Source organism: Thalassophryne amazonica, chromosome 2 (genome assembly GCF_902500255.1).
Source record: "Thalassophryne amazonica chromosome 2, fThaAma1.1, whole genome shotgun sequence".
Lineage (NCBI taxonomy): Eukaryota > Metazoa > Chordata > Actinopteri > Batrachoidiformes > Batrachoididae > Thalassophryne > Thalassophryne amazonica.
Window position 1 is genome coordinate 105,961,554 of NC_047104.1, and position 26,510 is coordinate 105,988,063.

At 43.0% G+C, this 26,510-nt stretch overlaps 1 long non-coding RNA gene across 6 annotated transcripts in view; it reads right to left on the reverse strand.

The window, feature by feature from the left end:
• Positions 1–17,350: 17,350 nt before the first annotated feature.
• LOC117528532 overlaps positions 17,351–26,510 on the reverse strand; it is a 30,813-nt gene continuing 21,653 nt past the window's right edge. For 5 of the 6 annotated variants that reach the window (XR_004565810.1, XR_004565807.1, XR_004565812.1 and 2 more), the window contains one exon: positions 17,351–17,520. This is a non-coding gene — a long non-coding RNA (uncharacterized LOC117528532). Of the gene's footprint in view, positions 17,521–18,009; positions 18,016–18,824; positions 18,836–26,510 lie in introns of those variants that run through there. The other variant, XR_004565805.1, reaches the window with a different exon arrangement.

The window sequence follows — 26,510 nt, forward strand, 5'->3', positions numbered from 1 at the left end:
TGTTGGATTTAGAAATGATGAGTAGGGAGGGAGATATTCCACCAGCATCCTATCATGTGCTGCAAACCACTGTCAACCACATCTGTGTGGTGAAAACGCACATTATCCCAAAGAACATACTTGTTTTGACGGTCTCCAGTTAGACCCTGTAAAGAATGTCTAAAAAAGTCAGCAGATGTTGTGTGTTGTATGGACCACGACGGGACATATGGGTGAGGATGCTGTTTTCTGAGATGGCTACACACATAGTAATATTCTGTCCTCATTGGCCTGGGAGATCAATGGTTGCTCCCTGTCCAATGTGATTCCTTCCACACCTTGTGCCTTTTACCAGACTGAAACCTGCATCCTCAAGGTTTATGAATGTGCACAGTGGTTCCCTGGCCTCCAGCTCCAGTACACGCTTTATCACAGAAGAGGGAGAAAAAAACTTTTCCTGTATTACATAATGTATTTTGGACAACATGTTGTACAGTGTGCACTGTGAATACACAACTGTAAGAAAGTGTAAGTGTAGTGCATGTAAACAGTTTACAACACTGAACATTAGAGTATGCATAGAACACATACATGTTTTACCACCAGTACATACTGGTGAGGGATTTCCTTAACTCTGTCGCTGTTCCGTTCAAATGGCACATTGTTCAATTGTTTCATGTATATTTAATTTCTCCAGAGCACTTTCTCAATTGTAGCAATTGAAATAAATTAAATATATCCAACGATGTTGTCTTCCTCTATAACAGCACTTTGTATCTCGCTCAACCTTATGGCCTTGTTTGCAATCACAGTTGCACAAATGACTTCTTCTTTTTGCAGAGTAAAAAGGGGCCCTCTTCAATTTCTGCAAGGTTGTCTTGCAATCCTATGTGGTGCAAAGTAAATTACAGTCAATATGGCAAATCTTTACTGTAACACTACTATACACTACAATACACCACATCTGTGCGCAGTGAAGCTGTAAATTTGAATGTAAAATGCTGACGAGTTCTTCCCACTGCAAGTTTCATGTATGACACAGTGACAGTAGTGCAGTGCAGATTGTTTATTTAACCAGGTTAGTCTTTTACAAGGGAGACCTGAACAATTTTTAAAGTTTCTAATCCACCTAACCTGCATGTCTTTAGATGTGAGAGGAAGCCGGAGCACCTGGAGGGAACCCACACAAACATGGGGAGAACATGCAAACTCCACACAGAAAGGCAACAGGTGGGAATCGATCCCATGACCTTCTTGCTGTGAGGTAACAGTGCTAACCACTAAGCCACCATGATGCCCAGTATCTCCTCAACCTGAATTACTGTCCATTATACCCACCTATTCTCCTGATGAAATGTTTGAGTAATTGAATTTACAGTTGTTCTCCCAACATTTGGCTGCACCCTTCGACCAGCCTCGGCCATTCTGAGGCCACATGATCCACAATTGTAGCCCTGATTTCATCAGGAATCCATCTATGTACTTGGCCTCTTCGTCCTCTTCTCCTGTTTTGCCCCCTTCCCCTTCCTCACCACATTCTCACCCCTCTTCCAAGAGGCTGACCTTCCATTTCTGCTTCACAGTGTTGTAGAAATGGTGCACACTATGTCCTTCTTGGTTCACACATGCTTGTAAAGTGGGGCTGGGGGGGGGGTGTTCATGGGATTCAGCTCTGAAAGCTCTAGATTCAGTGGTGGGCATAGTTCCGTTAATCCAATAACAGATAATTATCGAAGATAATGTTTTCATTATCGGATTATCTTTTTAGATAACTTTAAAAACCATTATGGGACTAATTATCTTCTGATAAATTTTTGTCCGATAACGCAGTAAACAAAGCTGAACAGCAGCAAACATTTTCAAAATTTAAAATCAGTTGAGCACCTACCTGTTAAAAGTTTCCTAACAGACGTATAGTTCCACCCTCTACAAACAGAAGAGAGCTGTTTCTATGAAAAACTGCTTTATTCTCTACAGACAAAGGAGAACTGGTCACAAAAAAAAAAAAAAAAAAAAAAAAAAAAATCATTTCTTTTAACACCATACTGATACACTGGCAATATCACCCAAGTCATCCAGAGGCATACATTTTTAACTTATGGTTCAAATTTTATCCAAACTAATTTTGGACAAGTTATTTAAATTAACGTCATGTCTGAAGTTTTATAAAGTGAAAATATCAGATATATGTTTTAGTTTTAACGTAATGTGCTAATTTTTAAGGTTTTAGTGAGCACATGCTATGCCCAGCAGTGCATTATGGGTAGGATAGGGTAATCTCAGTACGTTCACGACAGGACAAATGCATTTCAGACACTCTGTTCAGGCTCCACAGACAACAGCATTAAACTCTACTGCCTAAAACTCTTGTGAATATATTCTCTGGGTTTATAGACATTGTATTTGCGTTTGTTAAATTCCACGCATCTTAAATGTAGCAGACACAGATTATCTGGAATTTACTGCCATCTACTGGCCACTAGTGTTCATGGCAGTATTCGTCCTGAAGATGAGCAGACACTGTATGATATTTTTAATCACAAGTTAAGTTTTTTCAAACTTAATTTACAAAAACTCTTGATGGGAGACATCAAAGTTTAAAAACAAAACAAAACAACAAAAAAAAAACATTACAAGACAGGTCTGCGGTGTTTGCACATGCACAGTGCGAGCGGTTGGATGCTTGTTGATCTTCAGCAGCAGGATACCTTCACGACGGCCGACCAGAATAATATAACAGGTTTGATTTTCATTCGACTATACGATCGGTGCTCAAGAGGTGGTCGTGAGATGTTAAACGCAGCTTGTTACTCCATGTACACTACACGATGCAGAACGCGCAATTAACCTGAGACTTGGTCCAAAAAATCATCTGAAAAAGGGCCAAAACTCGCACAGTGTAAAGCCAACATTTATGTGTCAAGACAATATTGAGTGCACGTTTTACAATATAATAAAACGTGCGCACAGCACTAATAAAACGTGCGCACATTCTCTCCACATGCAAAACATTTTGCGATGACACTTCCAGGGCTTTGTGGCTGCTCTCAGCTTCCTTCTGTGCTGTAAGCTGTGTAGTAAACCACAGCTTCCAGCAGGGAGCAGGATGTTCATACATAGAACTGTGGGCTCATTGTTTGGGTCTTTTGTCGCTTTTGATGCTTCCAAAAGTGATCGTGGTGTTAAAACTCAAGTTCAGTTTATTAGTAGTTGCAAATGTACCAGAGACAATACTGGAATTTATTGGTTATCTGTAACTTCCGATACATTTTTGGGTGGTTTATTGGTTTGTCTTTATCAAAGATAACTTTTCAGTTATCTGATTATCTGTTATCTAAGTTAATTTCTTGGTTATCTGTGTCCATCACTGTTCAGTGGCTTATCAATGGTTGCAACTCATAACTTCACACACCCCTTCTTATCAGTGAAAGCTGAGGTTCACCTGAGTGTAATTGTTCACTTTAGACATTTTCAAGGAAAAATAAAGATAAATAAATGTATAGCATTTGCTTGACATATTTTGACAAATTCAATATTTTTGTATGTAATGACTCAAGCGATAAAATGAGGATAATTAGTTTTATAGGGGATAACTATTCAGCATTCAAGTATAGTTTATTTTGACTGACATGACATAAGCAAATGATAATGTTATAAAACAGCAGGCAGTTGTATGAAAGCAATTGATGCATGTCCGAAAGCATTTGCAGTTTGTTGGAATGAGAAAATGCTACTATGATGTGCACAAATGACTAAATGTGGTGGAGGTTAAACTAACTGTTATTCAAATGTTAATCGTGATGTGAGATATGCACTAAAGTGATTGAGAAAAACTGTAAGTAGCAGAGGAGGCGATAATCAGTTTTAACTTTGTTTTAACAACTTTGTTACTAATTAAATTATTAACAGGTACATTAGAGGGGCAGCGATGACATGACACTCACAACAGGAATGGTTTTACAGGTGGAGGTCACTGACAGTTTTCCCTCCTCATCTTTTCTAACTGATTTTTCATTGTTTTTGCATTTGGCTAGGATCAGTGCAACTACTGACAGCATGGTGTGGTACCTGGACCCTAAAGAGGTTGCACAGATAGTCCAACTCCTCCAGGATGGGACATCAATATGTGCCATTGCCAGAGGGTTTGCTGTGTCTCCCAAAACAGTCTCAAAGTCACAGAGGAGATTCCAGGAGACAGGCAGTTAGTCTAGGAGAGCTGAACAGGACTGAACAAGGTCCTTAACCCATCAGCAGGACCAGTATCCACAAGAAAGAACAGGATGAGCACTGTCAGAGCCCAACAAAATGACCTCCAGCAGGACACTGGTCTGAATGTGTCTGACCAGACAATCAGAAACAGACTTGATGAGGGTGGCCTGAGGGCCTGATGTACTGTCGTGGATCACTTTTCACAGATGAGAGCAGGTTCACCCTGAGCACATGCGACAGATGTGAAAGGGTCTGGGCACTCCGTGGAGAACATTATGCTGCCTGCAACATCATTCATCATTCATGACCGGTTTGGTGGTGGGTCAGTGCTGGTCTGGGGAGGCATGTCCCTGGAAGTACACACAGACCTCTCCAGGCTAGACAACAGAACCCTGTCTGCTATTAGCTATTGGGATGAAATCCTTGGACCCATTGTCAGACCCTATGCTGGTGCACGACAATGCCCGGCCTCATGTGGTGAGAGTATGCAGGCACTTCCTGGAAGATTAAGAAATTGATACTATTGACCTGCCCCATGCTCGTCTGACCTAAATCCAATAAAACACCTCTGGGACATTATGTTTCAGTCCATCTGATGCCACCAGGTTGCACCTCAGACTGTCCAGAATCTAAGTGATGCCCTGGTCCAGATCTGGGAGGAGATCCCCTAGGACAACATCCGTCGTCTCATTAGGAGCCTGCCCTGATATTGTTAGGCATGCGTACAGGCGAGTACCATTTTGAGTTGCTGCAATGAAATTTTGTCTAAATGAACAATCCTGCCACATCATTTTTCACTTTGATGTATGGGGTGTCTTTGAATTCCGCCTTCTGTTGGTTGACAATTTTCATTTCCATCAAATGATGTAGCATCCTTTTGTTCCTAACACATTAGCCAGTCAATAACAGGAAAGACCTCTTTTGGAAAAGGGGAAATTGTCCCCTCTGGGTCAGGGGAGAGTTACTGCTCCAGGTTGAAGAGTTTAATTATCTGATGGTCTTATTCATGAGTGGGGGTAATTTGGAGCTTGAGATAGATAGATCGATTGTGGCGGCATCTGATATTTTATGCACACTGTAGTGAACTGTCGTGGTGAAGAAGGAACTGAGCCAGAAGGCGAGGCTCTCAATTTACAAGTAGATTTAGGCCCCTATCCTCACCATAGTCATGGAACAATGACCGAAAGTATCAGGTCATGGAGGAAATGAGATTCCTCACTTGGGTGTCTGGGCATACACTCCTGGACAGGGTGAGAAGCTTGACTATCTGGGAGGAACCCTGAGTAGAGCCGCTGCTTCTTTGCATTGAAAGGAGCCAGTTGAGGTGGTTTGGGCATCTGGTGAGGATGCTTCCTGGTTGTTTCCCTAGGGAGGTCTTCCAGGCAAACTGGAAGGAGGCTCTGGGGAAGACACAGGACACACTGGAGTGATTATATTTCCCAGGTGGTATGGGAATGCCTTGGAATCCCCTGGGAAGCATTGCAGAACTTGGCTGAGGATAGTGAAGCGTAGGGTGAATTGCTTAGTCTGTTGCCGGTACGACTTGGACCCAGATAAACGACAGAAAATGAATTAAAAATCTGGATAGAACTTAACTGGCTAATCTCAGGCAGCAATTTATTCCACAGCCATGGTGCACAAACTGCAAAAGATTTACCACCTGCTGATTTCTCTGTAACCTTTGGAACACACAGCAGGCCGACTGCCTGTGATCACAACACGTGCTCTGGTACATGTGGCTCAATCAAATTAGGCATATAAGATGATGCACAACCATGCAAATCTTGAGGATCATTTTCAAACTTTTAACTATGCTCTCATCTGAACAAGCAACCAGTGCAGAGAACGCAACACTGGGGTTACATAATAATAATCATAATAATAATAATAATAATAATATATGTAATGCACATTGCACTTAGAACAAATCTCAAAATGCTACAAGAGAAAAAAACATACGACAGTACAAACATATGAGGAAAGATTAAAAACAAGCAAGATTAATTAAAAGTCATAGGATTTGCTAAAAAAGGTTTTTAGTCCTTTAAAAAAACTCTTTGTAGTCTCTGGTGCCCTCAAATGGTCAGGGAGAACATTCTCATGGGCCTTCTCATGGGGTGGAGAGGGCGATCTTAGTGCGTAGAGTGGAGGGACGATGTTGGAGTTCTTTTATGCAGTTATGCAGATGAAGACATTGCCATAGATGCCCTGGAGGGAGACGAGACATGAGATATGAGATAACTTTTGTGCTGTAAAGCACGAGACTTGAAAACAAAAGCAATACACTTACCAGCTCTGGATTCTTAAATTCTAAATGCATCATAGCCTGAAAGAAACAGCCAAAAGAAGTTCGCCGTTTAAGCCTCCATAACCTCCTCCATCCTACTATGGTCACCGAGCATTTTTCGCCGAGCAGACATTATTTCTGTAAACACATCTTTAACAAATATTAAAACGCAACTAAGTTAGAATGCCTGTTGTGCAGCGGCCATTTGATTGGGCATGCATTACTGAGTAATTGTTTGTGCGTGTGAGTGAAGATGTGTAAAGCTAGTGCTCTTTTGGGTGTTTTGCACGATGCTGAGCTGCCCGTGATAATTAGAGAGCAGTGACCTTCTCATTAGAGCCAGCAGGCTGCTCGCTCTGTTCTCGCCCTTCCTTCTACCGCCACGCCTGCCCGTCACAGGACAATCAGTATATCAAAGCAAAAATATTTATTAAAGGCAAAATTACCAAAACACACAGCGCAGCCTTTGAATTACATCCCTGTAATGTATGCAGAGTCAAATGAAATGTTGTGCTTTAACCCCCTCCACCCCCCCCCAATAAAAAACCCTTTGCATCCTGCTCGCTTGCAGCTTAAATTTTTTATTACAAATTTCCGCAGCTTCAAAGCATCATTCACAGCTAATCCCTATCTTTTCCTTTGACGAAAACAAAGGCCAGTTTAAAACTGTCCTTTTGTTTTTTAGCTCACTGATATTCTTTTACGTCTGCAATATAAATGTCAAACATTCACGATTAATTAAAGGACAACTCCTCCAGGGAGGCTGCATAAGAGAGGAGAGGGTTCCTAAAAAGCATTTCATTTATGTTTCTCATTGATTTTGTTTTGTGTTTGATGTGTTCAATGAATTTTTGCCCAAATAAATAAATAACACATTTAAGTTAGGAAAGCATGTTTGCAGTTTGTGGCAGTTCAACCTGAGACATTAAATATCGACCTCTGGAAAAGCAATAAGCGAAATAAGTGAAAGTAAAAATGTTTAATCTGATTTGTAAAGTGTTTCACCTCATTATTTGAAACCATTAATTGTCAACAGCCATTTATGTGTCACACATGACCTGTTTTAAAAATGCTGAAAACGTTCCATTGCTCTTATGACATATTATCACATTCAGACTCATTCAGGTTCTTTCATTAGAATGATGTTCCAGCTGGCTAGCATGAGAAATAATTGTCCTTTTTAATCACAGTAAGAAACAGTAGATGTCAGGCTAAATGGGATATTTAAAAAACAATGTATCACCCTTGGATATTCTGTGTATTTAATTAGTCAAAAAACACCAGGGAGATGTTAAAATACAGAAACAAATATAGCAGTAAGCAGCGATCATCAAGGTTGAAGCAACCTGTGAAAACCTAGACCCATTCATACATTTTATATACCCGTTTAAGCCAATCAAAGAAGGGAGGAGCAGGGGAGCCGCACCCTATCCCAGAAGGCTGCTGGGATATTTCAAAACATAGACCTTCAAGAAATGTGGTACTTGGGAGTGAAAATCATTGTGGCAACAACAAATCCCAACATTCATCCCAACATCCCAATTCAAAGTTTCCAAACATGTAGCACTGTGGCCTAAGCAGAACTCTTAACCAGTAGGTGATTGACATCCACTCAGCTATTGAACAAGTTGGAACCTGGGACTCTATGTGAGCTGATACAACTGGTGCTGAGATCATCCATAGAATTCTCTAATTTGCCGCAGTCCAGCATTATGCCGCGTTCACACTGGGCGCGACGTGAGCGTCAGCAGTGACAGCTTGCCATGTAATCCCTATGGAAGGAGGTGTTGTGGCGCCAAGCCACGCAATGCGACGGACGCAAATGAAGTGACGCGAGTGAAGCGATTTTGAGTGATTGGCGCGTTTGGCGCGATATTGCGGCGCGTCATGTCGCGCTGCCCTCCTCCCCAAGTTGAAAAATCTGAACTTTTTCATCTTGTTGCGCCACGGTGACCAATCAGGGACTGAATATGTAGTGATGTGAGATGTCTGGAGTTTGACTGAATTGGATGTGAACATGTCCTGTCTCTGGTAGCAGCCTGTGAGCAGGACTTATGTCCCTTTTGTCCTTTATTTCACAATTATGACAGAGTTTGGGGAGAGAGTGAGCAGCAGCCCCGCAGCAGGGGCAGCAGAGTTTTTTTTTCACGTGCGTGCGAATCATCTGTGAAGATTATTTTATTGATTAACTACACAGATGTACGAGGTCTATTAGAAAAGTATCCGACCTTATTATTTTTTTCAAAAACCATATGGATTTGAATCACGTGTGATTGCATCAGACAAGCTTGAACCCTCGTGCGCATGCGTGAGTTTTTCCACGCCTGTCGGTTGCGTCATTCACCTGTGAGCAGGCTTTGAGTGAGGAGTGGTCCACCCCCTCGGCGGATTTTCATTGTCAGGAAATGGCGGAATGATTTGGGCTTTTTTTCCATCAGAATTTTTTCACAAACTGTTAGAGACTGGCAGCTGGAAACCATTAGAAAAATTTATCTGGCTTTCGGTGAAAATGTTACGGGCTTGGTAGAGAATAAGGAGTGTTAGTGTCGCTTTAAGGACGGCCCCCAATGGCTGTCGGGCGTGCCGCGCTCCGAAGCCGCCATTGACAGGCTGAACGACCATTTCATTTCTAAACGGATGGCTGTCTGGATCCGTGACCATCGTGTGCCATTTCTCTGGTTATCACAAGAGCTGGACATCAGCCATTTTCCGGCAGATTTCACTATTAACAAGAGATTTTGTCATGGAAAGCCGAGCGGAGGCTTCATGCATCACGATGGATTCGCTACTAGAGTGAGACAAAACCACGTCCGTTTTGGTCTCACAGGACGGCTTTGAGATGGCGTTCAGACAGCTGTCGGTGGTTTTTCCATTGAGTGATTATCCGAGAAATTGTGGATGTGCCTGGGCATGCCAGAACATGTCCCGTGAGGCTTCATCACGGCGTTGCTGTGCGCCATGCAGCACCGCCGCGACGCGCGAAGCCTCCGCTCCTCTTTCCATGACAAAAACTCCTGTAACAGTGGAATGTGCCATTCATTTCCAAACTGGATGCTGTGTTTTATCCGGGACGTCGTCTGACTAGCACAGGAATTGTGAAAAGATGTGGACATCAGCACTTTTTCGGCACATTGAGACAGACGTGCGGAGGAATTCCGCGGCCAAATCAAAAGCCCAAAATCCCAAAAGCCCAAATCATTCCGCCATTTCCTGACAATGGAAATCCGCCGAGGGGGTGGACCACTCCTCACTCAAAGCCTGCTCACAGGCGAATGACACAACTGACAGGCGTGGAAAAACTCACGCATGCGCACAAGGGTTCAAGGTTGTCTGACGCAATCACACGATTCAAATCCATATGGTTTTTGAAAAAAATAATAAGGTCGGATACTTTTCTAATAGACCTCATATAATAAAACAAATGGTAACAGGTTTATAACCACAATTATGACAGAGAGCGAGCAGAAGCCCTGCAGCAGGGGCAGCAGAGTTTTTTTTTATTTTTAATTATTTACATGTGCGCTTGTGAACGGTACAGGAGGTCCTCAAACTGGGTCCTGCAGAGGCGAAAGGACCGCTGACAGCAGGCATCATCCAGACGCAGCTCCTGCAGCAAATAATGATACTTTTTGGGAACGTCTCATGAGGATGTTGTGAACACAGCTTTCCACAACAATTAAGAGCACAGAAACTCACTCCGTGTGATCAAGGTCCGTCATGTTAACTTGACTGACAACTGGAGCCGTCGAGCGGAATGGACGCTCCTCCTATTTTATGACGCACTGCGGCGAATTTTCACAGGGAAAGCAGAGCGACACACCAGGGGCGACGGACGCGAATTTGTGGCGTCTGGTCGTGCCCGGTGTGAATGCAGCATTAGGGGTCTGCAATTGGCTCAAAATGCTGCTTCCAGAATTTTGACAAGAAGCAAAGTTTAACAACATTACACCGATTTTGGCCTCTCTTCACTGGCGTCCGGTCTTGGTGAGATCTGATTTTAAGGCTCCATTACCTCTCATCCCTTATCTTCAACTGCTTATCCGGAACAGAGTCATGGGCACAACAGCTCCAGCAGGGGACTCCAAACTTCCCTTTCTGTTACTAACCTATGAAATAGGGCATTGGAGTCTCATTTGGGGCGGGCACTAAAGGGGTAAAATATGATGCATATAACATAATTTCTCTACTTCCGGGGTACAAGCCACAGCATTTTCAGTGGGGTTTTGGGCAAATTATATTCAAACAAAGTGAAAATGCAAAGAAAAAGTGACAATGCGGTGGGAAAGTGGGTATGTGTTGTGTTTTGTTTATGATCCGGAGCACAAACATGTTGAGACGGTTTTGCAGGTGAGAGCACGGAGCTGACATAAGTCTCCTCCCTCCTCGCCTTTTCTTCTCCACAGGGAAGTTATGTTGTGTTAAATGGAGGTTCCTGTAAGTGTTCAAATCCCGTGATATCATAGAGGGTTCAAACGAACTGGCACCTCCCGACAGAGCTGACCTAATTAAACCCTACGTACCTGCCTGTGTTCTGCATCCTCAGGGCGCGGGACTATTTGTGTCCCTATACTGGCATAGTATAGAACTATGCTTCCAGTGCTTTTAATTCATCTGATTTGCAATGGAACAGCTCTTGGCCTCACTTCATCTAATTTCTGAGTCTGTTCATGTACCTCAGGGCTAGCTGCCCGTGATCACCTGATTAGTGTCTCTGTCTCCCTTTTGATTTACTGTTAAGGAACTCATACCTTAGAGCACTGTCCCACTGGTGTTTAGAAGGATTTGCGTAAGGATTGCGCACAAAATTGGCTCATATTCGCCAAACATCCGCAATATCCATGTAACATGCCTGTATGAGTCGGCCGTCATCCGAACACGCCCGTGATCATCCGCAGAGGCACGCATTTCCGCAGCCAGGATTTTTGAGTAGCTCAAAAATCTGGATGCGGATGACATCCGCCTTACATACGCCATATAGACTCAATTCATACACAATACATACTCACTCTATGCGCTGTATATCTGCCGTTAACCGCTGATACCCGCAACTGACGGGGATTTGCGGCTTGGCAGCGGACCGGGACAGTGTATAAAACAGATATATATTGTGCCCATCATGTCCACATCACAAACTAAAATAAGTTGTAGTGAAAGCATACACATTGGCCACGAATAAAGCGTTGTTATTACATCTGCTTTGCGGCTGTGAATGCATACAATCTGTGAATGCATAACAAACACGTCACGTAAACCCAAAGTACTATATGTGGCAGAAAGAAACATACCTGCCAGTCAGTGTAGGTCCGGCTGTGTAAAACCACAAAGATGTAGCTGCTGCAATCCAGGACTTTTATTTAACACCAACAAAAGGAAGAGTTGGTGTTTTAGCCACAATTCACTCAAAAAAAAAAGAAAAAAAAAAGAAAAAACCACCGTCTCACACCCCGAGCGGCTTCCCCCCTCCCGCTCCCCAAACTCATGAATAGTTAACCCTCGCATGACAACACTCTGTGATCAACTTGTCCAAGTCCAGCAAATGCTCCAGAGGCTGTATTGTTGGTGTGAATAGTGATGCCGACGGCCCGAGTGAGCTTCTTTTATGACTGCAATGCAGATGCCGTGCACGCGCAACACATGCACGATGCATCATAATACACCCGTAATACTGCCATGATAATCTCAATGTGTCGGATCAGTTTCCTCACTACATGCGTTATATAACCGTGATTGTTCATCATATATTCGCTATACGAGGTCTATTAGAAAAGTATCCAACCTTATTTAAAAAAAAAAAAACATATGGATTTGAATCACGTGTGCTTGCGTGAGCCAACCATGAACCTTCATGCGCATGCGTGATTTTTTTCACGCCTGTCGGTTGCGTCATTCGCCTGTGAGCAGGCTTTGAGTGAGGAGTGGTCCAGCCCTCTCGGCGGATTTTCATTGTCAGGGAAATGGCTGAGAGACTGCCACTTTGCTTGATCAAATTTTTTTTAGAAACTGTGAGGCACATCCATGTGGACACCATTCGAGAAATTCAGGTGGTTTTTGGTGAAAATTTTATGGGCTTCAAAGACATTAAGGGATGTTACTGTCCTTTTAAGGACGGCCGACAGCAGCTGTGGGGCGCGCCACGCTCCAGCTGCCATCGACAGGCTGAGCAACCATTTCATTTCTAAACGGATCGCTCTTTGGATCCGTGACCATCGTGTGCAATTTCTTTGGTTATCACAAGAGCTGGACATCAACTATTTTCCTGCAGATTTCACTTTTAACAAGAGATTTTGTCATGGAAAGCCAAGCGGACGCTTCGCGCGTCACGATCGATTTGCTGCCGGACCGACACAAAACCACCTCCATTTTGGTCTCACAGGACGGCTTTGAGATGGCGTTCAGACAGCTGTCGGTGGTTTTTCAGTCGAGTAATTATCCAAGAAATTGTGGACGAGCCTGGACATGCCAGAACATGTTCTGTGACGCTTCATCACGGCGTTGCTTTGCGCGTCGCGGGTGCCGCGCGCGGAATTCCTCTGCACGTCTGTCTCAATTTGCCGAAAAAGTGCTGATGTCCACGTCTTTTCACAATTCCTGTGCTAGTCCAGACGACGTCCCGGATAAAACACAGCGTCCAGTTTGGAAATGAACGACACATTCCACTGTTACAGGAGTTTTTGTCATGGAAAGGATGAAGCATGAAGGTTCAAGGTTGGCTCACGCAAGCACACGTGATTCAAATCCATATTTTTTTTTTTTTAAATAAGGTCGGATACTTTTCTAATAGACCTCGTATATTATTAATATATCCGTAATTCATACTGGGACATTTGTCATTTTTGGCCATTTTTGTTGCAGACGACAAGGAACGCCCGCGATTTGTATACTCAATTCATGCGCAATTAATCCTCTCCCCAGTGGGACAGGGCCCATAGGTGCAGTTATTTCAGACGGACTGATTCGGCTTTTTCTCTCTGGCCATTTAACACTTGTTAATCTAACTTATTAACTTAATTAACTTAATTCCAAAAAACTTAATTCATTTAAGTGTTACTAATTGACACAATTAAATTAAGTTTGTTCTTTTTTCAGTGTAGATGGTGTACACCAAATCGAATAAGAATTGGATGAATAGCCTCTGAGTAGTCTGTTTTACTTGGCTTTACATATGTAGAATTTAAAAAAAAAATAAAGCAGAATTGGGCCGTGCTTATGTCACAAGATTCAGTTCATTCAAGTGACCGCATGAATATACTATGTCATTTGAATGTGAGATGTACTGTTTGGGAGTTATTAGACAAAATAATAATTTGACTATTACAGTGCCTCTGTGGATGAAATTTCACAAAACTGTGCTTGAGTCCAAAGAATGTTTGAATGATTGTGTGTGTTAAGTTTGGTTAAGGTTGGAGCATAACATCACAAAATATTGGCCATGGAAGATAATGGGCCTCAACCTGAAATTGATTGATGTATATCTTTAAAATGCTTTGAGATAACAAAAATCCCTGAATAATTTTTGTCAGCATAGATGGCAGACATAGTACACCAAATTTTGAAAGAACTGAATGAATGGCCTCTGAGTAATAGGTTTAATAGGTTTAGCATATGCTACAATTTTTTTGTAAAAATGCAAAAGCAGAAATGGGTGGGGCCTATGTTATGAGATTAAGCTTAATCCAGTCATTGTGAGAATATAAATCATTTGAATGTGTGATTCATGGTTTGGGAGTTATAGGTCAAAATGCAAATTTGACATTGACTGTGCATCCAGAAAGTATTCACAGCATTTCCCCACATTTTTTATGTTACAGCCTTATTCCCAGTGTTGGGCACGTTACTTTGAAAAAGTAATTAGCTATAGTTACTAGTTACTTCTCCCAAAAAGTAACTGAGTTACTAACTGAGTTACTCCACTATAAAAGTAACTAGTTACCACTAAAAGTAACTATTGCGTTACTCGCCTCTTAGCCCCCCCCCCTTCTCAGAGTGTGTTTCATAAGCCAGATGCATAGAGAGCAGGACAGCAAAGACAAGTACGGTCACAGAGCTTTGCATTTATTGCAACTCAACGCAAACTATAGACAACGGATGGACATACAGTTCTCAAAATATGTATTTAAAAAGAAAAGTACACAATCTAACAGAGGCTCATTTAAACTGAACTGAAAATGTATATGGATTTGTTAAATCCAACTTAAAGTCCATAACATGCATTCATTCATCTTGCATGTATGCAATCATTTATCCAACCAGCCAACCCAGTCGTCTCACCAACAGCAAAGACCTGCACAAAGGTTTTCATTTACTGCAACTCTAACTTACCAGAATTAGTACACAACTATAGCCAACAGATGGACATAAAGTGCTTCAATTTTGTTTCTTAAAGAAAGTAAATAGCTTAACAGGAGTGCTTTTTAAATTGAACTGAAAATGTTCATGCATTTGTTAAATCCAACTCTAAACATGCATGCATTCCTCTCTCCATCCATCCACCCACCCAACCCAGTCATCTCAACATTTTAGCCCTTAAATCAGTGGTTGTATCGTAGGAGAAGCAGCTTCTCAAATTTGAGGTCAGAGAGTCTGTTCCTCTTTGGGGTGAAGACCAGCTTCCCCAGGCTAAACAGTCTCTCCACTGGAGCACTGGATGGAGTGGCAGCATTATACTTCAGGGAAATTGTCTTTATAAGAGGAAATCCATGAAGTGAGTCCATCCCTTGTGCTCCTGATTTCAAATAATCTGCGACTTGACTTTCCGTAGTAGCAGAAGTATTGTCCTCATCATCAAAGGAGAAGAACGCATCCTCAACAGTTGAGCTGGTACATGTGGGTGTGGTGGTGCTTGTACCTTTTTGCTTGTCTTCATTTCTTAGACTTGCACGACATACCGCCAGCAGCTCTGCTTTGGCCTTGTCCTTTCTTTCTTGTGTTCGCAGCCAACGTAACTTGAACCTGGGCAGAGTCACAGCAGCCAGGAGAGCACTGTCGCTCTCTAGCACCTCTGTAAATCTTGTTTTTATCGCCTGAAATGACATAAAGCAAAGAACATATGACTGACTGTCTATACAAACACACACACACACACACACACACACACACACACACACACACACACACACACACACACACACACACACATTATGAGTACAATATATACTCTATATTATTCATTTTCACAACGTATGGATGTATTAGACAGAAATGTAGTTCTTACCTCGACAATTGCCTCTGGAAGGTCCACAAGTATTTGGAGTCCACTCTTCAGTTCAAGGGTTTTCATCATCAAGGTCTCCAGGGTAGGTAGCAGCATGCCGTGGTAGCAGTTGTCCTCTCCCTGGAGGATATCTAGGGCGACTGTCAGCGGCTTCATCGCAATGCAATATTCCTTCAGGAGCTGATGCTCTTTTTCTGTGATTGCTTTCAAGCCGAACTTGGATGAGATGGTGTTGAGATCGACTATGGGAATCTCACAGATCCTAGCTAAGGCTTCATAAAAAGAATTCCATCTGGTACTGCAAGGCACTATCAGCTTCTTTGCAACCACATCCTCTACAGTCTCTGCAGCCACTGTGGAACGGCTGGCCTTATTCCACAAGGCTGTGCATTTTGCACTTGCACTCCTGTACACTGCCTTCTCTGGTCTGGAGAGAATCCACTTCTCAATGTCAGAACAAGACACAAGGTTCAGTGTGTGTGATGCACACCTGTAGTGTGGTGGTAAATTAATCACATCGTCATCCTCATCAACACGGCTTTGCAAGACATCATTCATGTCAACAAAAGTCACCTCATCATCTTCCTCATCCCCAGAGTCATCCTCCTCGAATGACTGATACCTCTTAAAAGCCTTAATGAAATTTGAGCCATTGTCAGTGACAGTTGCTGTTATTTTGTGCGAAATGCCATATGACGAGTGGATGTTGTCAAGCTCTGTGGCGATACTCTCGTGTGTATGACGGCCCTTAAACCGTCGGCATGCCAGGGCAGCTTTTTTTCGTTCCATGTTTGTTGGTGGATGTATCCAGTCTGCAGTTACGCCAGGGTAGCTTTTATTGTGTGCAGTCCATATGTCTGCAGTAGTTGCCAAATATTCCAGCTGTTCAAATTCTTTTTTGAGCTCAGCATTCATTTTAACATATTCGGCATCAATGTATTTCGAAAATGTCTTTCTACAAGGCGGGCCGACGCCTCCTTTTCTCGGTATTTTCCCTATCAGAGCCCTGAAGGAGTCTGACTCCACTGTTGACATCGGCAGCATGTTCTCCACAATATATCTCCCTATCAAGTCATAGAGCTCTGTCTGCGTTAGTTTTTGGGGAGCTGAAGCACAAAAATCAAGCTTTTGCTGCTTACACAGTGAGGGTCCTTCACCGTGCCCTTTGTTAGCGGACCCCACGTTAACACCAGCCCTGCTACCTGTGTCTTGGTCTTCTTGGGCCACTAGTTTAGCGGAAGCGTGAGCCGTCGACAGGTGTTTCAGTAGGTTGGAGTTGCTTACACAAGACGTGGACAAAGTTTTTGCTCGGGGACATAATGTACACTCGACGTGTACATTTTTACCTTTGACCTCAACGTGGTTAAAGTAGTGTCTGTATTTCCATCTGGCAAACGCTGTCTTCACACTTGAATCCTCCTCACTCGCCATCTCTCGCTATGCGTTGTAAACACCCTCCACTATGCATGCGCTCTAAACACCCACCCACCTAGTTTCTCTGATTGGCTGAAGACGTAATCTTACTATACCTTAGCCAATCATCATTGCTTAGGCGGTTATCTCACCCTCCCTTCCTTTGTCACTCACACACACACACACACACACACACACTGACAAGACACACACACTTGCGCCTGAGAGTCCTGTGTCTGTATGCGTGAAGTAAAAAAAAAAAAAGATTATTGAGCGGCTTCAGTAACGTGCAGTAACGGGGTGTCAGTAGTGGTAACGGCGTTATAGTGACAGTCAGAGTAATTAGTTAGATTAATCGTTACTGAAAAAAGTAACGGCGTTAGTAACGCCGTTTATTTCAACGCCGTTATTCCCATCACTGCTTATTCCACATTCATTTTTTCTCAAAATTCTATACACAATACCACATAATGACAAAGTGAAATTTTTTTTCCACATTTTTGCAAATTTATTAAAAATATGATGAAATCACATGTACGAGGTCTATTAGAAAAGTATCAGACCTTATATTTTTTTCAAAAACCATATGGATTTGAATCACGTGTGATTGTGTCAGACAAGCTTGAACCCTCGTGCGCATGCGTGAATTTTTCCACGCCTGTCGGTTGCGTCATTCGCCTGTGAGCAGGCTTTGAGTGAGGAGTGGTCCAGCCCCCTCAGCAGCTTTTCATTGTCAGGAAATGGTGGAATGATTTGGGCTTTTTTTCCATCAGAATTTTTTCAGAAACTGTTAGAGACTGGCTGTTATATGGCTGGGGGGGGCCTGGCTGCCGGTTTGTTTGTCTTTTGGTTTCCTCCCAGGTGGCGTGCGTTTGGGACTGAGTGGCTGTGTTGCTGAGGCTGTCAGGACCTCACCCTGATCACCTGCGACTCGTCAGGACTCACAGCTGTAGTGCATCTGGATGGATTGGAACATGTTGGCATTTAAGACTGGAGTGCACAGTGTGTATTTGCCAGAGACTCGACCTTGTGACCAGACGGGTGAGATCGTCGTCTCGGGAGCCATCTCATCAGCAGCGGATGCTGAGAACGTCCAGGTTTGATGCACAGTCTGTGAAAGAGGAGGGGGGTGAGGTCTCACGCTCGTCAGCACACTTCCTGAGGTACGTTAGATTTTGTGACTAACAGTTATACAGTCAGTAAATGTGGTGTCCCTCACACCTTATTGTATTGAGCTGTTTGTTAGTCATGTATCAGCTTCCACTGCAGTGGAGTTTTGTGAACGGGAGGTTCCATGCCTGCAGGTTGGGAAGCTGATCAGTAATCAAGCCAGGAAGTGTTTGCTGTTTGTACACCTTTAAGTGTTCTGTGTGTAGAGTGTGGACTCACATAATGGTTCCTTCTTTCACAGACTCGGTTGTTGCGGCCACCTGGGGGGTGTCGGCGGGGTCCTTGGGTCCGAAACAGCTTCTGGCTCCGGACCGTTAGCGCTGCTGGGAGCGCACCACGCCAGGCCGCACCTTTTTGTTATATTATCACTGTTATGTATTAAATTCAGTTAGCCTTTGTACCGTGCTCTGCTTATTTCATACTGGGTCCTTCAAACGCTGGTCGGTTCTCCGAGCTGCGTCCGACACATAACACTGGCAGCTGGAAACCATTAGAAAAATTTATCTGGCTTTCTCTGAGAATTTTATGGGCTTCACAGAGAATAAGGAGTGTTACTGTCACTTTAAGGACGGCTTTAAGGACGCCCGGCATGCCGTGCTCCGTGCCGCCATTGAGAGCCACAAACCACCACCATCATTTCTAAACGGATGGCTCCGTGGATCTGAGACCGTCGTGTGCACTTTCTCTGGTTATCACAAGAGCTGCACATCAGCCATTTTTCGGCAGATTTCACTTTTAACAAGAGATTTTGTCATGGAAAGCCGAGCGGAGGCTTCGCGCGTCACGATGGATTCAGTTCATCACGGCATTGCTATGCCATGCGGCACTGCCGCGACGCGCGAAGCCTCCGGTCCTCTTTCCATGACAAAAACTCCTGTAACAGTGGAATGTGCCATTCATTTCCAAACTGGACGCTGTGTTTTATCCGGGACGTCATCTGACTAGCACAGGAATTGTGAAAAGACATGGACATCAGCACTTTTTCGGCACATTGAGACAGACGTGTGGAGGAATTCCACGCGTCGCGGCGGTGCCGCATGGTGCACGGCAACACCGTGATGAAGACTCACGGGACATGTTCTAGCATGTCCAGGCACATCCACAATTTCTCGGATAATCACTCGATGGAAAAACCACCGACAGCTGTCTGAACGCCATCTCAAAGCCGTCCTGTGAGACCAAAACGGAGGTGGTTTTGTTTTGCTCCAGTAGCGAATCCATCGTGACGCGCGAAGCCTCCGCTCGGCTTTCCATGACAAAATCTCTTGTTAAAAGTGAAATCTGCTGGAAAATGGTTGATGTCCAGCTCTTGTGATAACCAGAGAAAGTGCACACGATGGTCCCGGCTCCACAGAGCCATCAGTTTAGAAATGATCTAGTGGTTTGTGGCTCTTGATGGCGGCACGGAGCGCGGCGCACCGAGCGTCCTTAAATCCGTCCTTAAAGCCGTCCTTAAAGCCGTCCTTAAAGCTGTAGTAACAGTCCTTATTCTCTGTGAAGCCCGTAAAATTTTCACAGAAAGCCAGATAAATTTTTCTAATGGTTTCCAGCTGGCAGTCTCTAACAGTTTCTGAAAAAATTCTGATGGAAAAAAAGCCCAAATCATTCCGCCATTTCCTGACAATGAAATTCCGCCGAGGGGGTGGACCACTCCTCACTCAAAGCCTGCTCACAGGCGAATGACGCAACTGACAGGCGTGGAAAAACTCACGCATGCGCATGAGGGTTCAAGCTTGTCTGACGCAATCACACGTGATTCAAATCCATATGGTTTTTGAAAAAAATAATAAGGTCGGATACTTTTCTAATAGACCTCGTACATAATTATTTCCAGCCTTTGTCATGAAGCTCAAAATTGAGCTCAGGTGCATCATGTTTCCACTGAACATCCTTGAGATGTTTCTTCAGCTTAATCTTTCTACAGTCCACCTGGGCTAAATTCAGTTGATTGGACATGATTTGGAAAGACACACACCTGTCTACATATAAGGTCCCACAGTTGACAGTGCATGTCAGAGCACAAACCAAGCATGAAGTCAAAGGAATTGTTTGTAGACATACAAGACAGAATTGTCTTGAGACACAAATCTCGGGAAGGGTACAGAAACATGTCTGCTGCTTTGAAGGGCTCAATGAGCACAGTGGCCTCCATCATGCGTAAATGGAAAAAGTTCGGATCCAGTAGGACTCTGAACCCGATGATCACTCTGTCAGAGCTCCAGCATTTCTCTGTGGAGAGAGGAGAACCTTCCAGAAGAACAACCATCTCTGCAGCAGTCTACCAATCTGGCCTGTATGGTAGAGGGCCGGGCAGAAGTCATTCATTTGTAAAAGGCACATGGCAGCCTGCTTGGACTTTGCCAAAAGGCACCTGAAGGACTCTCAGACCATTAGAAACAAAATTCTCTGGTCTGTTGAGACAAAGAGTCCTTTGGCGTGAAGCTCAGACATCATGTTTGGAGGAAACCAGGCACCATCCCTACAATGAAGCATGGTGGTGGCAGCATCATGCTGTGGGAATGTTTTTCAGCAGTAGGAACTGGGAGACTAGTCAGGATTGAGGGTAAGATGAATGCAGCAATGTACAGAGACATCCTGGATGGAAACCTGCTCCAGAGCACTCTTGATCTCAGACTGGGGTGACGGTTCATCGTACAGCAGCACAAGGACCCTAAGCACACAGCCAAGATATCAAAGGAGTGGCTTCAGGGCAACTCTGTGAATGTGGCCCAGCCAGAGCCCAGGCCCGAATCCAATTGAACATCTGTGGAAAGATCTGAAAATGGCTGTGCACTGACATTCCCCATCCAACCTGATGGAGCTTGAGAGGTGCTGCAAAGAGGAATGGACAAAACTGCCCAAAGATAGGTGTGCCAAGCTTGTGGCATCATATTCAAGAAGAGCTGAGGCTGTAATTGCTGCCAAAGGTGCATCAACAAAGTATTGAGCAAGGGTGTGAATACTTACGTACATATGATTTCTTAGTTTTTTATTTTTAATAAATTTGCAAAAACTAAAAATGAAAACTTTTTTGATGTTGTCATTATGGGGTATTGTGATTGGAACTTTGAGGGGGGAAAAATGAATTAACTCAATTTTGGAATAACGCTGCAACATAACAAAATGTGGAACAAGTTGAGCGCTGTGAATACTTTTTAGACACACTGTGCATCCACATTTCCATCAAGTCATACAATACGACTGCTGTGGAAGATGAGTAGAGTGTCCTCAGAAATGAAACACATCCTCCTTTGGGCAATGGCAGCTCCAATACAATCCTCATCTTAGGGTCTGATTACAGAAGAATTCCCACAACCTATTTGGATCTTCAGTTGTGTCCATGTCTGCAGGTCCTCCAGCCAAATTGCATGCAAATTCCTTGGGCACTGGGCACTCAGTATATATGTATGTATGCAGCTTTGGCAACACTTTGGGATTCATTGGTCTTTGAAATTGTGTTATTCATATATTTAAAAAATATCCACATTGTTCGTAAGTGGAGAAATATGAAACAGCGTCACAGTAAATGTGTAATTATGACACAACACACGAGCATCATGGAGCTGAATACATCACCTTTATTGGGCTACATATGTTGATTGGAAATGGCACGAGGTTAAAATCACTTATGAGCCTAATTAGGCCATAACTAATTGCCATTATGGAAAAAGGGGGAGTTCTTTGAAGTTGTTAGCTCATATTATGAGCATGTAATCTTCTTTGGGTCTCACTGTTGGAGTGACAGACACATGCCACATCTGACAGAAAACATACTGTCAGGAGTCGGTTGTCACCACCTGCAGGGTTTCCTCCAATGTAAGGAGCTATATAAATTAATCACACACAACCTTATGCACTTTGGCACAATTTCTAACAGACGCTAATGAGGGCTGACAGCTGTAACTAAAAGGCAGGATGATCACTTACAATTCAGATAAAAATCACAGTGAATAACAAAAGTCATTTGCATAACTTTTTTCCCTTCTTCTGTCATGTTCTATTTTCATCTTTACCCTGCTTTGATTCCTGCTGTTTTATCAGAGACCTAATGCATGTGAAAAGACTAAATGATCTGCAAATTGATGCGACACTTGCGTTGTGTTTCATTCCAGAGTACGAGCTCTAATTGTACATTGTGTGAAGGTGTGGCACTAGCCATTTAAAAGGGCTTTTCTTCAGACCTCATTTCAATCTCAATGTCTTATCTGTTGCTTTTGTCGCACCGGTGCTTGTTGAGGTGCGTTCAAAAGTTGTACAGTTAACAATTTGCTAATTACATGTCCTTCCATGTGTTTCTTCAGAACGGTGGCTTTTGTTGTGCTGCACCAAAGTGGAAATAAATTTACAACCAAACATTGTGCTCACATGAAAACATCACGAGGAAGCTATTTGAGCTGACCTTCAGAGGTGCTAATTAAATTTTGGGCGTGCGGCGATGGTATAACTGATTTCATTCTTCATTATGGCCTGTAATGACATTTCTCAGCTGTCAGAAGCATTGCAGGGGGTTTGCTTGTGAGGTGTGGGATGATATAAGCATTATACCATCAGACAGACAGTATAACCTTGAAGAAAGGCTGCAGAAAAGGTTATGGCAGGAGATGTGGAGACTGAATATGACTCCACACTGGAAAGTATGGAACAAAGCTCATTAAAATTAACACAATACTTTATGCCAGCACACAACAAATGGGGACGCATGACTTTTCTGACAGTAGAGCAAAACCATATGTCTCTGATCTAATAAAAGGCTTTAACAGGATCCTAAAGATCTAATTAAGATGTCAGTATTTGTAGGTCAGCTACAGTAGAGAAACTAGAGCTATGCAGATATACAGAGAGACCAGACGATGTCCCCTGCCTGGTTTACACCCACAGCCATGCTTTAAGAGCAAGATCATTTTAAATATAAGTACATGTACTCACAAAACAACAACAGAAACAAAACAAACAGAAAACCAAACAACAACAAAAAAACATTCAGGTGTTCATTAAGTGAACTGCTTTATTCCTAGGTTGTGGAAAGCCTAGGAATGTAGCTTCTAAAATCCAGTGAGTGATTACATAAATGAATTGAGTTCACTTTTCCCAGGTTAAAAAACAGATAAACAAACAAACAAAACTCCAAACACTGTCATCTTGTAACTCAATCAATTAAAACTGTGCATATAATGAGGACAATCCCTTTCACATTTGATGCATTAGATGCATCAAACCTCAACTTAAAAAACAAAACAAAACTTGGAATGATATGGAAAAAGGAAAAAAAATGTTGGGAGAGGGGAAAATTAGCAGTAGTAATGATGTTCAACATTTAACACTGATGTTTTCCAAACTGGTGATGTTAACATGTCATTGTAATCATGATTTGTATTAAAGCAATATCCATGAAAAAGAAGGAGAGCCTTTATTGCCATTGTACATACTGTATATACACCAAAATTTGTTCTCTGCATTTAACCCACCCTAATTACAGTTAAACACAATCCAACCACTAGGAGCAGTGGGCTGCCACAGTCTGGTGCCGAGGGACCAGCTCCAGATGAAGAGACACTGCCTTGGTCAAGGGCAGAGAAAGGAGCAGATCCCAAATAAATAAGCATGTTTTTGAGTGTAGGAGGAAACCGAGGTGCCTAGAGGAAATCCATGCAGACTTAGGGAGAATATGCAAACTCCACACAGAAAGGGTGAGAAGCGATCCCACAACCTTCTTGCTATGAGGCACCAGTGTTAACCACTAAGCTACAGTGCTGCCTGAAAGACTGAATCTTTGAGGAGCAATGATGGGCACAGGACCTCCTACCGCAAGAGGCCTGCGAACTGAAATGGACTTAAATGCAATGAGGCAGAACATGTTGAAGAACAGTTTATTGTAATGGTGTTGAGGATTTTCATTTTATTTCAGTTATATACCACCAAAGGACAACAAAGTTGCCTCAAGGCACTTCACACAAGTAGGGTCTAACCTTACCAACCCCTAGAGCAAGCATACAGGCAACAGCGGTAAGGAAAAACTCCCTCTGATGATTTGAGGAAGAAACCTCAAGCAGAGCAGACTCAAAGAGGTGACCTTCTGCGTGGGCCGTGCTACCTACACAACTGACAAAACGAATATACAGGAAATTTTAGGAATCCATGCTGGTGCACAGGACGGGAGGGTTGCAAAAGAAGATGACACTCATCTCTGGATGGAGCCACACCTCAAATAGAGAGAAAGACAGAATCAGGCATAAGAAAGACAACAAATAAAGAATCACTTGTTGGCAATAAGCAATAAAAGCGAACAGAAGAAATACTAAGGTGACCAGCCACTAGCCCTAAGCTTCACTAAAAAACCCAGACTTTAGATAAAGTTGAGGCCGCAGCACACTCTCTTTACAAATAAATGAATTTAAACAGGTAAAAAGCATAGTAACATACTATGCAAGTATGCTAGCCAAAGGGAAAATAAGTGCGTCTTAAGTCTGGACTTGAAAGTCTCTACAGAATCTGACTGTTTTATTGATGCAGGGAGATCATTCCACAAAGCAGGTGCACAGTAAGAGAAAGCTCTGTGAACCGCAGACTTTTTATTCACCCACACCACACAACTACACCATTTCCATTCTAGAGCTTTAGCCTTATGCTTGAGGTCACGCAAGTAATCATTAAACCAAGGTGACTGTGTTTGGGGGGTGGGGTTAATATAGGCGGTGCAATCATGTCGAGTGCAGTTTTGAGGCTATCTACAAGACTGTCTACTGATTGGGCATTTTCCAGATGTGAAGCTAAGATATCAGGCAGTCTAGCTTTGAGTTCAGTTATAGTTGAGGAGTTGATGTGTTGCCACAATGATAAACAAGGTTGTTGTTCCACTAAACACGGCAGCAAAACTGTAAACCTAATAAGTGAGTGATCAGAGAAGTGGTCATGCTGCATGATGTCAGTATTTGTGACAGCAATACCATGTGGGAGAACCAAATCCAGGGTATTTCCAGTAATGTATGTTAAATCCTGAATACATTGTTGGAATCCTAATACATCCATAATTTCCCTAAATGATTTGCAGAGGAGATCAGAAGGCTTATTTATGTGAATGTTGAAGCCACCAATAATCAGAATGTTATCTTCACTAGTTAACAAGTTAGAGATGAACTCACCAAATTCATAAAACAATTCAGAGTATGAGCCAGGGGACCTATATACAGTGAGTAATACAGCTGATTTTTAGCCTTCCAGCCATGGCAATATGCAACATCGTGGGCAGAGCAGAGAATCAGATGTTCAAACAAATTATATTTGTGACTGCCAAAAGCTAATAGTCTAAACCTAGATTTATAAATAAGAGCAACACCCCCGCCTTGCTTCACATCATGAGAGACTTGACTAAATGTGTACACTGGTGGGCAGGCCTCATTTAAGGGGAGGACAGCTGTAGGTTTAAGCCAGGTTTCACATAACCCAATCATATCTAAGTGATGATCCATAATTAGATCATTCATCAGCAATAATTTTGAGGACAGTGATCTTATGCTAATGACACCCATGCTAAGGACCTTAGTGGGGTCATAAGCCTTGCAGGGTCTCTAATCACATGCTCCATGGCCTGCTGTGAAGTCCAAATATTACCCTCCCCTGTAGAGCTCTATCTATGTTCACAGACAAGGTGGCAGGGCCTTCCCCAGTAGGGTGAAGGCTGTCTGGCATCAGCAAGCCACGGTGGCCCCAAAACGAAGGCTAGCTTTCAATAAAACTAAATCATAAGGGGGATATAGTGGAAATGGTGGAGACCAGGCAGTGAAAGCACTGGAGGACGGATTGCAGGTGTGGGAAGCCAGGCGGGCCAGTGAAGCTGGTGGTGGCTGCGGACTGGACAAAGGGACAAACACAAAAAATAGAATAACCAACAAAACATCTAAACAGGGAAAAACAGACTATAATCAAGAATGTGAACAAGACTAAATGTGAGGCCAGTGTTAACAATCCAGAGACAGAAAGATTTGACGGCGTCCTCCTGTTCAAATTAAGCTTAATTAGAATGGTACTGATTGACGCAGGTGTGCCACAACTACAGGCAGGGAAAGCACAACAAGGACTGGAGAAAAACAAAAATGAGCCAGCTCGATTTTCCAGACCACAACACCTCCAGTTTGTCAATAAATGCATGAAAAACAAGCGCAATGTGTGTTTTAAGATTACATCTAACTTGTAACCTTAAAACTTATTTCTAAGTTTCTTCCATTTCCAAAGCCTTGGTCATGG